Source organism: Vigna umbellata, chromosome 4 (genome assembly GCF_029865625.1).
Source record: "Vigna umbellata cultivar VRB3 chromosome 4, Vumbellata_1.0, whole genome shotgun sequence".
In the NCBI taxonomy this organism is placed as follows: Eukaryota; Viridiplantae; Streptophyta; class Magnoliopsida; order Fabales; family Fabaceae; genus Vigna; species Vigna umbellata.
In genome coordinates this window covers 59,239,016-59,254,054 of record NC_142168.1, presented here as the reverse complement: position 1 = coordinate 59,254,054, position 15,039 = coordinate 59,239,016, and the positions used below count along the sequence as shown (strand labels likewise).

Here is a 15,039-nt window from a genome sequence, read left to right as displayed (position 1 = left end):
ATGGCTTGTTGAAGGAGATACACCAGATTGAGAGTAGCAGCCGCCGCATGACTGACCTGATAGATTCAGCTCAGTTTCCATTGGCAGATGACCAGAAAACACAAATTGATTGTGATGTGATGGAGCTAATGCATGTCTGTGAAGCTTTAAGAAATGGGTTGGACCCATTGGAGCGCCAAGTGAGAGAGGTCTTCCGGAAAATAATGGCATGTCGAACTGAGGGGCTTGATTACCTTGGCACGTCTAGCCATAATGAGCAATGAAAATGGTGGGTTGTTGATGAGCTATCAGATGTACAAATTTGCAGAGCGTGTACATTTTTAAACTTCTTACCATCGTTTTTTGAGAGGAGGAATGACTCGGCAAGACAAACAGATAAATCTTTTAGCTCTCTTGTAATGCATTGTATTATTCTCAGTACTTGTTTGAAAAAAAGAATGGTCAGTTTACAAATTGAATAGTTTATAGTTTCTTTGCTTTGCTATATAAAATGGTGTTTTTGTTGCAATTGTATGCGGTCATCTTTAATGCAGCAAGTATAACTTCAGGAAGAAGGCACTTACACAATGCCTTGAAGGGAACTTGGACAAAGGGTCTAATGAAGGGCGTTTCAATTGAATAGATGTACAAGATTATTAGTTGAAATTTTATTCTTTGTTTGTACCCAAAACATGGAGAGAGAGGATGGGCAGAAATTATCCATTTTACATTTGTTTTCATTACAGTCCAATCTTTTTCTGATAGAGACAACTTACATTGAAAAGAAACGCAGAATGAAGAGAAACTGATGGGGGTGAGTGGAAATTTAGTCAGCTGATAGAATAAACTTGTCTTATCTTTCTGTATATATATACATCTATTTGACAATATTTGGTTAATTCCTTTGTGATTTTAGGGCTTATTTTAGTGTTTATGTATAAATGAAAAAAAACATTTTTCATGAACTTAAATTGACTTATTTATAACTTAAATTATATCTCTGGTGTCACTTTTTAAAAATTTTAATTATATAAATAAACTAACTTTGGTTTATTGAGATATTCATTTATTGTTTTCGTTCTAGCGTTTTCTCCTTTAAAGGTGTTTATTAAGAAGCTTGTTTACACGTAATCATAGTATATTTGTCCAAAGCTTCTAGAATCTTATTGTTTTGCGTAATATTTCTAGATTTGAGAAAAGAAAATTGCTGTTTGTGTTTCTACCATGAGCACTTGCAGCTAAGAGCTTCTTAGACTATCCTTTATTTAGCCAATCATACAAAGCAAAGCGCCGGTAGAACGTACATTTGATATCTCGCTTGGTACTAATAATACTATGTATTCAGTTTTTGCACATGTTCGTTTTCCACTTTCCCCAAGTATGATACACAGTACACCCTTAAATAAAAGGCATCTATGTTCAGACTGCTCAAATACTACGCAGATATCTGACTCGAAGAATTTAGTTTGGATGCATTATTCAGTATTCATCCAATGAAGCACTGAACTCTGAACTAGTATTACGTTTAATCTACAGTAAGGTATATTTAATCTGCGCAAACAAGTACATAAATAAGAACAAACAGAACTAGTAACAGGTTTAAAAGGCACTATGATACCAGAAAGCGTAATCTGAAGTAAAAGGATGGATGTTCTGTAGAAAATTACTTGAATATTATCTGTCAATGTATAACATTTTCTATAGGTTCCTAAGCAGACAGGGTAAAGTAGTCATTCTGTCTTTTGTACATACACGCCTACACCCTGCCTGTTGGCCAAAAGAGGCTGTATCCCCATCCACAACCGAGAAAATATATATATATATATATATATATATATATAATATATATATATATATATATATAACTACATAGAAAAGGCTTGTTACAATGGCCAAGGTCCCATGCATCTTTCTTGCTCCGCAAATTCCTCCATTTTCCTGATCCGGATTTTTTGGAGGGATCAAATTTACCAATTTGTCACACCGTGAGGATGGTGTTGGAAGCGTACTACATGCCCCTGATGGGCTTTGAATTGGAATCTGTGAGCTGTTTTTGATTTCAATCCCATGCTTTCAGCTCCAATGTTCTTGAAGTATGTCTCAACTTCACTGTCTATCTAAATCAACAAGTTGTCTGAATTCCAAGTAGATTACTTCTTTGCTAACAAAACAGCTCCGGGAAGGACCACATTATGAACTTCGCAAAAATGTCAGATTCCAAGAACTCAATATGAGCTGTCCGTCCAATAAGTGTGTTTAAGTTCCTGCCATAGGAAGAGGTGTTGAAGTTGATGTCACAGCGCATGACCACCCTATCGTCAGAGTGGGTTCGGATTTGGTCCAAGCAATTATTCAGCATCTCCATGAAGATTTTCCCTCTTCTAGAGAAATCCAATGAAGATGCTGGACAAGGTTCTATTCTGGCAGAATGGTACGGTACATAGCCATCCTGACATGTAACAACAATGAATCATTATGATATACTTGAAATAATAAAAGAAAACTGGAGCCCGGTTAAAGCTTATAAAGATGAAAAAGCCTGGTTCGTAAGGTTACCAAGCATTGAACTATATAACAAGATCCTATCATTTGCACAGGACCCTTATCATGAATTAACAAAAATAATTTAATTTAAAATGATGGAAGACATTTGCATAAGAGTGTGACTAAACAGTAAACATATGGTTATTAGCATAAATCCTAATCGATGTTAGCTTCCCACCCTGTAGATTTCTACATATTTTGCTTTTCTCTTCCTACATCTTTTGCTACGTCTTCACCTTTCAGGAAGTGATCTAGCATTTGAATGCAGGAAATTTTAAAAATAATGTAAGGAGAAGTTCTTCTAGAGTGTCTTATAAACTATGACGATTCGCACATAAGCATATAAAGATTACCTGAGGTGATGACAAAAGAAGCACATTCCGGAAGTTAGCCAATGTCTTCTCCTGTAGACAATAGTAAACAGTAAGACTAATATCACTTGTGTCCCTGTTTTCACTTCATTGAAATATAGCAAACGAATATGAACAAAACCCTGTAGCCCCAATTCTCCAATAACTTAACTTCCTTTTCAAAGCCCAAAAAAAGGCATTAATTTCACAATTACGGAAAAGGAATCCTAGATATAGGGATCAGGTAACTTATAATCAAGAGTAAAATATTAGGCATTCCATACCTTGGAAAGATTATAGATGAAAGTATTTTCAAGATCAGGGTCATCTGTAAATGTAAGTTGGTGAATGCATTGTGTGCCCTTGAGCTTCTTCAATATCCACAGCCCTGAATTGAATAGAGAGTTCGAACTATACATATAACCCAAATGTGGACCAGATATGGAGACATATGTTTGCAAGTATCTTAGATATGGCTCCATGATGCTCTCTGGAATTATTTTAAGAAAGACATTACTTTCCCTAGTTTAATTTCTAAACGCTAGTGTCAAAAAAATTATGCGTAGGTATACCTGTTAAGGCTGTCCTGATAATGAGATTCCCAATAGAATGACCAACAAAGCTAAGCTTGATATCCTTCAAGTTTCCACTTCTTGAAGCTTTATCCATCTTCTTTTTCAGGAAGGAGATCACTTCTTGGGCAAGCCGTGATCCCATTTCTCTGAAGTCTCCAGATGTTTTATCTTCATTTGCCTCTGACATTAGAAAATGTATCTTGGGGTCTATTAAAAGCCATTGGTTCCGAACAAGCCGTAAATCTAAATGATTTCCCTGTTAAGTTTAAGTCATGGAGAGCACGCTTGGTCAAATCATATATTTGTGGAAATAAAAGATAAACAAGACAATAATAGTTGTGATGTATTGACTCTACATCAGCATAGGGGTCCATCTTCTAAAAGATGTCTAGTAGTATTAAGATTTAGTTAGACAGTCTATTGTCTACCCCTTGTATTGTAGATAATATTTTGTTTCAACTATCTCAACAGGTTTTTGTTAGTCCTTAGTTATACACGCTACTCTGTGGGGTATGTCGTGTTGATAATTCATTCACTCTTTGTATAACCTTATATTATAAGAGTTACTTTTTTTTATTCTTGTTCTCATGGTTTTTCTTTGTTATCATTGTGCAAACCCAACAATTGGCATCACCTATAGAGTCAGTCAGTGGAAAGAATTTGAAGAACAAATTTCAAAGAAATTACCACTAAATTTGACATTGAGAAGTTTTCTGGTGAACTTTGCATTATGGAGGATCAAGATGACAACTATCTTGATACAATAAATATGTGTTGATGCAATAAAGGAGGCAAACATATCAACGTCTGTCTAAGAAGGAGAAGATTGACATGATCAACAAAGCTAGAATCACCATAATTATGTCTTGGAGATAAGGCATTCAAGGAAGTCACTAAGAGAACTGTTGTGTCAATGTGGATAAAACTTGAGTTCTGGTAAATGACAAAATCTTTGATACATAGACTCTGTTTAAAACAACAGTTGTATCAATCCAAGATGATAGAATCAAGAATGATGGTGGCCCAGCTAGCAGTTTGATCTAATGGGTTTGACAACTAAGATTAAACACGGTACTATAAAGATTGTAAAGAGAGCATCTACAACTACTAAGGGGATGAAAAAGAATGGTTTTTACACACTAGATGGTTTACCAGTGATAGCATATGCATCTGTGCCTAGTCAAATGATGCAAGACAAAGTTGTGGCTTTGAGGTTGGGGCACATAAGTGAAAAAGGTTTGGTGGAGCTGGGAAAACAAAACCTATTGGGAGGCAATATAATGGATAAGCTGGAGTTTTGTGTACTTCGAAAGTCTCATATATTGAAGTTTGGGGTTGGTAACCATGTGTCCAATAGACCGTTTTAACCTATTGGAGTCTAACATGAGCTCAAACTCATGTTGAAAAGTCTTATTTCCTTACTATCATAGAGGATTACTTGCAAAGGGTGTGTATTTATATATTGAAAAGTAAAACTGAGCTTGTTGGGATGTTTCAAAAGGGGCACACCATGAACGGTAATCAATAGATAACCAAACTCCAAGTGGTTAGAATTGACAACAAATTGGAGTTTGCATCAGAGCAGTTTAATGAGCTTTGTAAGATAGAAGGTATAAGAACTGCAGATACATTTCAACAAATTGGTCGTGCTGAGGTGTGTTATTGGGAGCTAGTTTTCCTAAGTTCTTCTAGAGAGAAACTGCAATCACTATTGTCTATTTGATAAATAGGAGTCCATTGTTTGCTTTGATGTTTAAGATTCCCATGGAGGTGTGGCGTGAAAAACCATTGTTTGCTTTGATGTTTAAGATTCCCATATATAATAATACTTGATATTGAAAGGATATTTTCTGCTGTAATATCTAACAAGTAATTAGTAAGATTAGTTCAGAGGTAGCTTATATTAGAACAGAGTTTTCTTTCCTTCATAGGTCACCGACACTGCTAGGATCACATTCCTATAACAGTAGAATCCTCAACTAAGCTATAGTTAATTCTAATTATCCTACAAACAAGTAATATATGTATTTTTGGGAAAAAGAAACACAAGCAAGATGGTAAATATTCATGCAAGAGTTTCAACATACACAAACATAAATGCACCAGATCAAGGCTAATAATACTTATTAACAGATGAAATGCTTAAAAATCCAGTATAGATAGTTATTCAAAGTTGTATGTATACATACCTTTTTTAAGATTATAGATTTAATGTTGTACAAAGATGTAACAGTGAATGATCATACATCTAAATCTTTTAAGGACTAACCAAGTCTGTAATTATATTGTATAATAATCAATTTTAGCAATTTAGAAAAGATACAGCAAAACAGAATGCTGCAATTTTCATTATTGGTGATATGTGCTTAAAACTATATGTTCAGTTAGGCTTTTACGTTTGTATAGAAGAAATTAATACCCACAGATTTACCACGTGGATAACTTTAAAATGAAGTCACAACAAAAAGAAAATATATAGTACTCTAGTTAATCTTATATTTATTAATAAGAATGAGAGTTGCGAACAACCAAATCATGACAAAGGAAAAACCAAAATAATTTTTATCCCAGAACATAAATTGCAGCTTCAGTTTTCAGAGAAAACCACTTTGGATTGTAACTTCTAAAAGACTGAAGGCCAAAGTAACAACAAAGAGAGACAAAACTCAGATCAAGGTAAAAGCAACTGCAAGAATGTGAAACATGCCTGAAATCCATGAACAAAAACAACTATCCTTAAAACAAGCTCATTCTGCTGTGAACTGCCACCAAACAACTTCTTTGCGGCTCTGGATCCATTTTCTAGAATATGCCTGTTTTTGTCATCCAAAGCATTGAAGTCTGAGTTCACACTGGCAGAATGGTACCCGTTTGTCAAGCGTTCTATAATAATGATAGGAACCAGCAGAAGATCTCCAAATATAAACATGTCTTGAAGTGACCTATTGTTTATCTGCATGTGAATCACATATCATCAATTCCAGACAGCTTAAACTAAAACACTGCAAAGAACCCCCCAAAAAAAAACATATTGTCTTACCCTCATTTGTGATATTCCCCGCCTGTGAAGTTCTGCACGCATTGTTGCACTTTGAATAGGCTGAATTGAAGAAAAAGGAACGTAACATATTTGAAGAAAATGACCCAGTAAAGAAAATCCATAGCACAACAGAACTAATAAATATTAAATAGCAGATTATTACATCATCAGTAAATCTTCTTGTTAGTATTGAACTTCTATGTACACCGTGGGACATGGACGTCCCCTCAACTCCATTGATCATATTTTGATGAGGCATTGCAACCTTTGAGTACACCATCCATATAGACCATTCAGTTCTCCGATCAATCACCCAGGACTTCCGCAGAAATTCCAATATTTTTGTTCTGTTTTCCCTGGTTAAAATGATAGAGTAAAAAAACATGTTATTGAATTAATGCACTGCTGAAATGTTATTCTCAAATAATAAATTTCTTACAACATAACAGTCTAGCTATGCCATATAGAAACTGTACAACAAATTTATGACAGAAATCAGCCTCGTTCTGGACAAGCTAATCTCACTAGCCAGTCAAAGAACTAGAGCTTGGCAAAAGTTGGAAAAAGAATATTCAAACTGAAAGAAGACTGGATAAAATAGTTCTTCATTACGCTATAATGATCAGAAAGGATATACAACTATAGAAGCATTATACTAAAAAGAGCTACAAGGACATCAAAGATGCCAAACTTAAATAATTATTTGGACATGAAATCACTGCAATTATATTTAACAAACCTGTGGAATTTCAGAAATATATTCCAGAGACATAAGAGTGATTCCCTAGAGACTGGAAAGAGCTTAAGAGATGATCATCCCAAGAGAAAGGTTGGATAGACTTCTCAGTAAGGTTATTGATATAATAAGCAGACTTCTGGTTTAGGGAAACATGGAAGTTGTAAATCGGTAAACAGTCTAAAACACAAAGAAGCGAAAACAAATAATAAAATGTTCGTGTTGACAGAATTAAAAACCTCGGCACTTATTACTTGTGTCATGTCAGACAGTTGAAGTGATGGTTCACCATCAACACTTTCCACACATGCAGGTGGAGTAGGAGCAAACCATTCTGTAGCATCTGATTCAAAAGTAATTTCAGTCAAATCAATAGCTTTGCCAATGCCTGTGCTTATTCTTCTCAAATCTTCAAGCAGGATATCATATGCAGCCATCAATGCTTTGATGAGCATAACCTGATTTGAGTTTTGAGAATCAGAAGAAGAATAAGTTATAATAGTAGTCAAAGAGATTTCTCAACAAAATTAAGCTTATCAAATAATATAAACCACAACTTTGCAACTTATAACACCTCAAAATCAGAAATAATGTTATCATGTGATGTGATCTATACACAACACCTCATACCTTGTTTGACCCAACATAATCTTCAACATAAGCACCTTCTGAACCTCTGGATTCACTGATATAATTCAACTAATCATATTCAAAAGCTAAAACAATACATTATGTACAATAAGAAAAAGAAACAATTAAATTATGGCTGCTAAAGTTATAAGGTTTAGATAGTGAATGGGAAAAGAGAATGGTTATACTAGTCAATAAAATATGAGATTAAATTTGACTTTTATGTTGTATAAAACAAAGCAGTCCGTCTCCAATGCCCATTGAGACTAATGATTAGGTATAACTTAAGTAGCACTAGCTCAAGCCCACTAACAATAGCACAGCACACCTAACCCTAACCCTAACCAAACAGGAAAACAACTTCTAAGACAACTCCTTGCTTCGGAGGACTAATTGATTATAATGATAATCCAACAGTGATGATGCAACGGTTAGTTTGAACTTCAAAAACTGGAGTTCTGACAAACCTGGATACCTTCTGTTGAGATGTGTGATAACTAGCTTTTAGTAGGCTGATGTGAATGCTTGTATCAACAAGGACAGCATGGAAAGCGTCAAAATGAACAGGACAATATGAATGCAATCCTCGAAGAGCTTTAGGGGGGATTTTATATTCATGAACTGAAGCAACATATGGATCCAGAGAACCTTGTAACTCAGGCCTGCACAAATGATGAATTAATCTCAGTTAAAAACCTGAAATTCACACGATCGTAATAATCAAATTTAATTAAAAGTCAAATGAATATTTGCACACTAGTTGAGTACACTAGTGCACAAAAAAGGAAAGGGAACTATTAACTAACCCAGTTCGAGTTATAGGAGCATGCATGAGTTCAAACTTCAAGATGACAGAAGAGGATTGTACCTGTGTTTAGATAATAACCAAAACTTTACAAGACAGAAGAAAAATAAAATGGCGCACATCACTAAAGCAGCAAGTCACAACAGTTTTTTTTTTTTTTAATTATGGATTCTTATAAAAAAGGAACCTATTTCTTTGCACGTCAGATGTAGAAATGTATTCAAATAACCTTGAGCTCATGAAGACAATTGTATCCAACAGTTAATGAAATATAAGACATTCTTAAAAATACAGGTTTTCCTTCCCCAACCAAACTCGCCAAGGAATGACATGACTTCCTTTTCTACAACACATGATGCAAAGGGACAACTTCCCCTCTTTTGCAATTATTTTATAAAGTTCATTGCCTCCGCAGTCAGCTCATTGAATGAAGAGAACAGGAGGAAGAAAAGGTGCCAATGGCATTTGCAGATACCATTGTAAATTGTGAATATTTAGTGTGAGATGACATGGACCAAGGGACAGCCATCAGCAACTTGAATCAGTATGTATGATTAGGTCCCTCTTTCAATAAGATTACACTAAATCTTATTGTCCTGCGTTTGACAAGATCTCCTATACTAGTTTGTTTCAACAAAAAAGAACCTCCATTTCGTACACAAATAAGTTTAAAGGGTTATATCAGTAAATCGTTAAAATAGTGTGAAAAACTGACCTCACACACACCAAAAGACAGGTAGAATGAGATCATGATGGAAAGATATACATCCTGTCTTGCATATTTAATATGGAATGGCGGTGTTGAAAAACTGTTGTCTGTATCATCAATCATCCAGACTCTACATAAATTGTCAGAACCCACTTCAGGAGCTGCAGCTCAAAGAAAAAGGATGGATTCTAGGATTATACACTATAGCTTGAACAATTACACAAATATAATGCAATACAACAAACTAAGAGGACAAAATAATTATTCAGCATATCAAGTTTGTGATTGTAAATGTTCAGGTACACTGGAAGTGTTCGGAGGTTCAAAAAATACAACTTAAAGACATTATTAGGAAAACATTACAATACAATAAGCGGAAACCTAAAGTTGAGTAAAACTATGCACAAAAGTACAAGTACTGGTCTGATCAAATTGCTTTGCAAACAGGCATGCATTTAGTTGCAGATAACTTATTTCTTAATATGGCTAACTGAAATTAGAAATGGAACTCGATCTACAAAAAGAAAAATTGTAGAATTCTGACAATGATTGACTTTAATTCCATAGTACCTGAACTCAAATAGAGATAGCAACCAACAATTTGATATAAGTTTGTCTTCTGAATTCCTAAAACTGGAAATGTATCCCTCACTGTGACAGAATTCATTAGATATCAATATCTGAGCAGACTCTGAATGACCCTGATTTTGATAAAAGTCACTACTCTTTGAATGGGACACCCAATAAATCCAAGAACAACTAATAGACATCTACTATCTTAAAATTTGGATTTAGACCTAATTCAATCTCAAAAACTAGCTCATGGACTATTGTTGTCTCCTACTTAAACACACTATTTTAATCATATTACTAGTCAATTAAGGATCTCCAAAAACTATCACATTAAAGACAAATCATTGATACCCAAACAAGAATATTGTTAAAGGGAAAAAAAGCTAAAATAAATACTACTTTTAGAGCCAAAATCATTCAAGTAGACTATTGTGCTTCTTGCAGCCATCTTGATGTGCTCACACCTCCCTAGTGATAATTTGTCATCTTTTTCTCAATTGGTGCTACAGCAACATCTTCCCATATGCAGTCATTTCATATCATGTTCTTTCTTATACGCCTATATCTTAGCATTTTCATTTCTACTACTACCACTTTTTTCCCATGTTCCCTTAAAGTCCAAAATACACTACCATAGAGTATAACCCAACGTATACTTGTACAATAAAGTTTTCCTTTTATCTTGGCATGTACTTTGTGATAAAAAAATAATCACTAATGTATTTTTTAACTTAAATGATCATGTATATATTTTGTGCGGTGCAGCATCCTCATTCATTTGTCTTCAATTTTGTATTACAGGTCAAAATATTAAGTTAAGAACTTTTTTATAAGGCATTTTCTCCCATGGTAACTTCCAAGTCATATTTCTCTTGTCTATTGTTAAACACACAAGGTATATACTTTGTCTTAATACTACTTAAGTGAAAAAACCTTTTTGTTTCCAATTTTTGTCTCCAAAGCTCAAGTTTAAATTTAATAGTTTGCTTTACTTCTTCAATCAAAACTATCATCAACAAAAGCATGCAAATTTAAATATAAATATAAATTTATGTTTAAATCCATCACTAAGAAAATCTCAAATTTAAATCGCAAATCAATAACATAGTTTTCAGCGTTACTTAGACATATTTAGACCTTTAATGTGTAAGATGAGCAATTTTTCATTTTATTAATAAATATATAAAAATATCGATTACAGCTTGAGAGGGTAGTTTTTCCAGTCCAAGCTTTATAATGAGTGCATTTCATATTAAAATTTTGTTCCTTAGTTTAGAAGCTTTTAATATAAGCCTTGCTTTCACATTTATATATGCCTTGTTATGGTAAAATATGCAAACAGCTTCATGAATAATAATAATAAATCAGGTTATACAGTTTTGACTGCTAAGAAGCAGGAACAAACTTCACTTATAAATTCAAGTATTATTTCAAAAAGAAAACAAGAAAGTTGAATGTAGCTCTGGCACATGAAATAGACATATTTCATATACAATATTCAAGAGAAAACATACACATTCAAACCTCATACTCAAACTCTTTACTGCACAACTCTGGCAGAGAAGCAAGTAATCTATTAGTTTACACTCAGCCCAAATTTCTGTCCCTAAGCATTTGGGGAATGGCTAGTGTGAAGTATTTCAAAGCACTAAAATGAGAAGTGTGGCTTCTATGTAATCCCTTTAATTTTGGATGACTACGCAGGATTTAAAATATCAAATGACACAAGTCTACAAAAAATTTAATGTACATATTGATTTCTTGGTTGTTAAATATTTGAAATTAGCTGAATAAGCCATTTCAACTGATACATGACTCGAGAATAAGTTGCCTTGAAATACTGTTAGCAATCCAGCCAGAGCATTAGGGCCCAAGAGTTTCAAAGAAGTCCAACTACTATCAAGACTTTGTTTGATGAATTATAAAACTAGTTCATGTTCGCTGCCATGTAGGAAAATAAGCATAACAGCCTGACAAAATCAAGCATTTCCATTATATTCTTTCTTCTTGTCACTTGATTATGCAGGGAACCAATGAGTTGTCAATGTAGTGACAATATATTCCTCTAAATGATTCAATAGAATCTAGAGAAGAATGAATTTTATCATTTTGCAGTATTTAGCTACTTTAATCCTTTTTTCATAATGCCATATCAAGTTGTCCAACCAGCAATGTCCGATCACAGTATCTATAAATTGGTTGCCAACTGCCTGGAGGACACCATACATCCCCTTACCCAACTCCAAACCACCCTCACTAACAACCAACAAGACCTCTCACACAACATTGATTGTATTCTTGGGCAGTTGTCTTCACTTACCACCTCACCCCATGCTTCGCCCCACTCCCCATCTCCATTATCACACCATCCCTCTATCAAAATAGAGCTTCCTAGATTCATTGGCCTTCACGTTGAGTTAGATCTTCAAAATCGAACAATTTTACAATTATTAGGGCATTCCCAACGAAGAACGGATTAGGATCACTTCCTTCTACATGGATGTCCCCCACTGAGTTGGTATCAATGAATGTTTCACAATGGTTTCCTCAAGTTGTGGCAAGGCATGTTGCAAGCTCTTGAGTCTTGTTTATCTTACTATGATGAACCTAAGAGAGCTATGTACAAGCTTACCTAGAGCGGCACCATCAATAAATACATCACCAAGTTTTAGAGCTTGCCCAATTGTATTGTCAACTTAGCTCCAATGTTCCTTTTGAGTTGCTTTAATTTTGGTCTCTCACCAGAAACTCACCACAAAATCTAGGAGGCTATTCAACGTATGCTGATGACAAGTTATGGCCCTTGCCAAGTTGTAAGGGACCAAGTGAATGATCTTTGTCAGGCTCTCATGCCCCTTCCTACCACTCCAATGAAATCATCCTACTGCAGATCCTTAAGCATTAGTTTTACTCATTTGGGCCAACCCTTATCCTTTTATGCAAACGTACCCGTATCCCCTCAACCTGCTTTAGCTCTCTTCCAAATCACCTTACTCACACACCCACCACTGGTCCCTAACCCCTTTGCTAGGGAACACTAGCTCAACCTTAACCACATCTATCACCTTGAGGACAACGTGGCTTTTCTAGAGGAAGGAATTGTTAGCAATCCAGCACGATCATCACGCCCAAGAGGTTACAAAGAAGTCCACCTATTACTAAGACCTTTTAGCTTGATGAATTATAAAATTAGTTTATGTTGCTGCCATGTGGGAAAATAAGCATAACGGCCTGACAATTTTCCATTGCATTCTTTCTTTATAATACCTGATTGTGCGGGGAACTAAATGATTTGTTACTGTACGAAGCTGGAGAAGAATAATTTTACCATAATTTTGTTGTCATTTAGATGCTCTTACCTTTTCTTATTTACAGCAACATGTCAAATACCAACCGTAATTTCCATGTAAAGAACACGGTTTTGCTCGGATCTAACACACAACCTTGATGACAGCGCACCGGATCTCAATGAACCCGAAATTCATGTCTTCAACAAACTAGAACATCAAAACTTACTACAAACTAAACTACAGAAAATAGATGCACTTAACCACTAGTACACGAAGAGATTAGGAATACGTGTCACCTTCATACTGAACAACCCGCGCCGGAATCCCGGGATAGGAGTCTTCACCATCCTCCCATCTCATGGTCACCTTGATTTTGTACCATCTACAGAGCAGCAATAAAAATAAAATACCAATAAAAAGAAGCTGAAAAGTCTACAACAGTATCACAAGGAAAAATGGAGCAACAGAAAGTGGAGCTTAGTGCTTACCCTTGTTCAAAGAGGTCAAGATTATGAAACCTATGAATGTAAATTGCAACCTCGTGCACGGCATCGAGCACAGGCAACTGGTTTGGCCTTGCAGGGCCAGGATGTTGATGTTCAACATGGACCAACCTTTTGGTTGACCAATTCTTCTGATTCAGACCCACAAACCATCTGAGTCTCCGAAACATAAGTAGTCGTACTAGCAGCCGATACAGCAATACTTCAACCCCAAATGATTACTCATGCCTTAGTAAAAGTGGAGCAAAACCCACAAGTCCTGAACCTAAAAAGGAACCAACTTTCTCCCACCCACCTTCGTTTCAGTGCAGATCAAACCTATTAATGTTTTCTCGTGCTTGAAAGCATCACACTTTAAGTCATCTGTGAAGTGGGTCTCGGTTGAAGCGATTGATTGGTGGAATGAAGGAACAGTTAGGACCAAGATGAAAGAGAAATAATAAAAAGTGAATGAATCGAAAGCGTGTGGAAACAAGAGGAACAAAGACGCAACTCTGTTCATGATGAGGAGTAATAATTTATGAGTTATATACATGTTGGCACTTGGCATGGAAAGGAAAATCACTTTCGTCAACTCTTTTCGCAGGTACGCTATTAATGATCTCTTTCCTTTTTCTTTTTCTTAGAAGAGAAAAAAACTAAAACTAAAATTTCAAAATGGTAACATGGGATGTTGTGTCGGTGCAGACCTTATGCCTAAAACCATCTACTGAGATTGGTATATGTACACAGTACACTGTATGTATAGCACGTATGATGTTAGTTTCTTTTCTGTTTTGTTATACGAGGAGAAAAACAGATTTTTGAATGCTCCTTTCATACATTCTTTCACTTTACCATCTTTAATCCATTTGATTTTGTTGGAAATGGAAAATATGAACGAATGAACTCATTCTAACAGTTATTACATTTTGTCAGAAGAATTATTTTTAGGACAAATTTGTATGAAGTTAATGACAGATTAACTTTTCTTATGTTGTTGTGGTTAGTAGAGTTAAGGTGGTGATCGCCATTGGGTATTGGAATTTAATTATTTTATGCTCTTTTGTAAAATGTAGTAATATGAAACATTATGTGTCACGAAATTAAATGTGTTGTTGAAGTTAATTTGTATTCTAAGAAGTGTTTGGGTGAGAATATACAAGGTTATTCAAATAAGGATCAAGTAGAGAATATATAAGACCTATATTTTTTTATAAAGGGTGTTGTTAATTAAAAATATGAGGTATTTAAGAATTTTTAAAATAACTAAACAAATTGATCTATTTAAATTAATTCAAATAAATAAGTATTTATTAATATTAT

General features: G+C 34.8%; 1 pseudogene across 1 annotated transcript; it reads right to left on the bottom strand.

The window, feature by feature from the left end:
* Positions 1 to 1,611: 1,611 nt before the first annotated feature.
* Positions 1,612 to 14,317, bottom strand: LOC124819973 (uncharacterized; annotated as a pseudogene). Its single transcript, XR_015785808.1, has 15 exons — positions 13,720 to 14,317; positions 13,528 to 13,613; positions 9,375 to 9,529; positions 8,661 to 8,722; positions 8,322 to 8,516; positions 7,855 to 7,909; positions 7,464 to 7,682; positions 7,228 to 7,363; positions 6,652 to 6,844; positions 6,489 to 6,548; positions 6,156 to 6,401; positions 3,446 to 3,704; positions 3,158 to 3,363; positions 2,877 to 2,927; positions 1,612 to 2,428 (listed from the first exon to the last, which is right to left on the bottom strand). The product of XR_015785808.1 is annotated as an uncharacterized LOC124819973 (transcript).
* Positions 14,318 to 15,039: the final 722 nt, after the last annotated feature.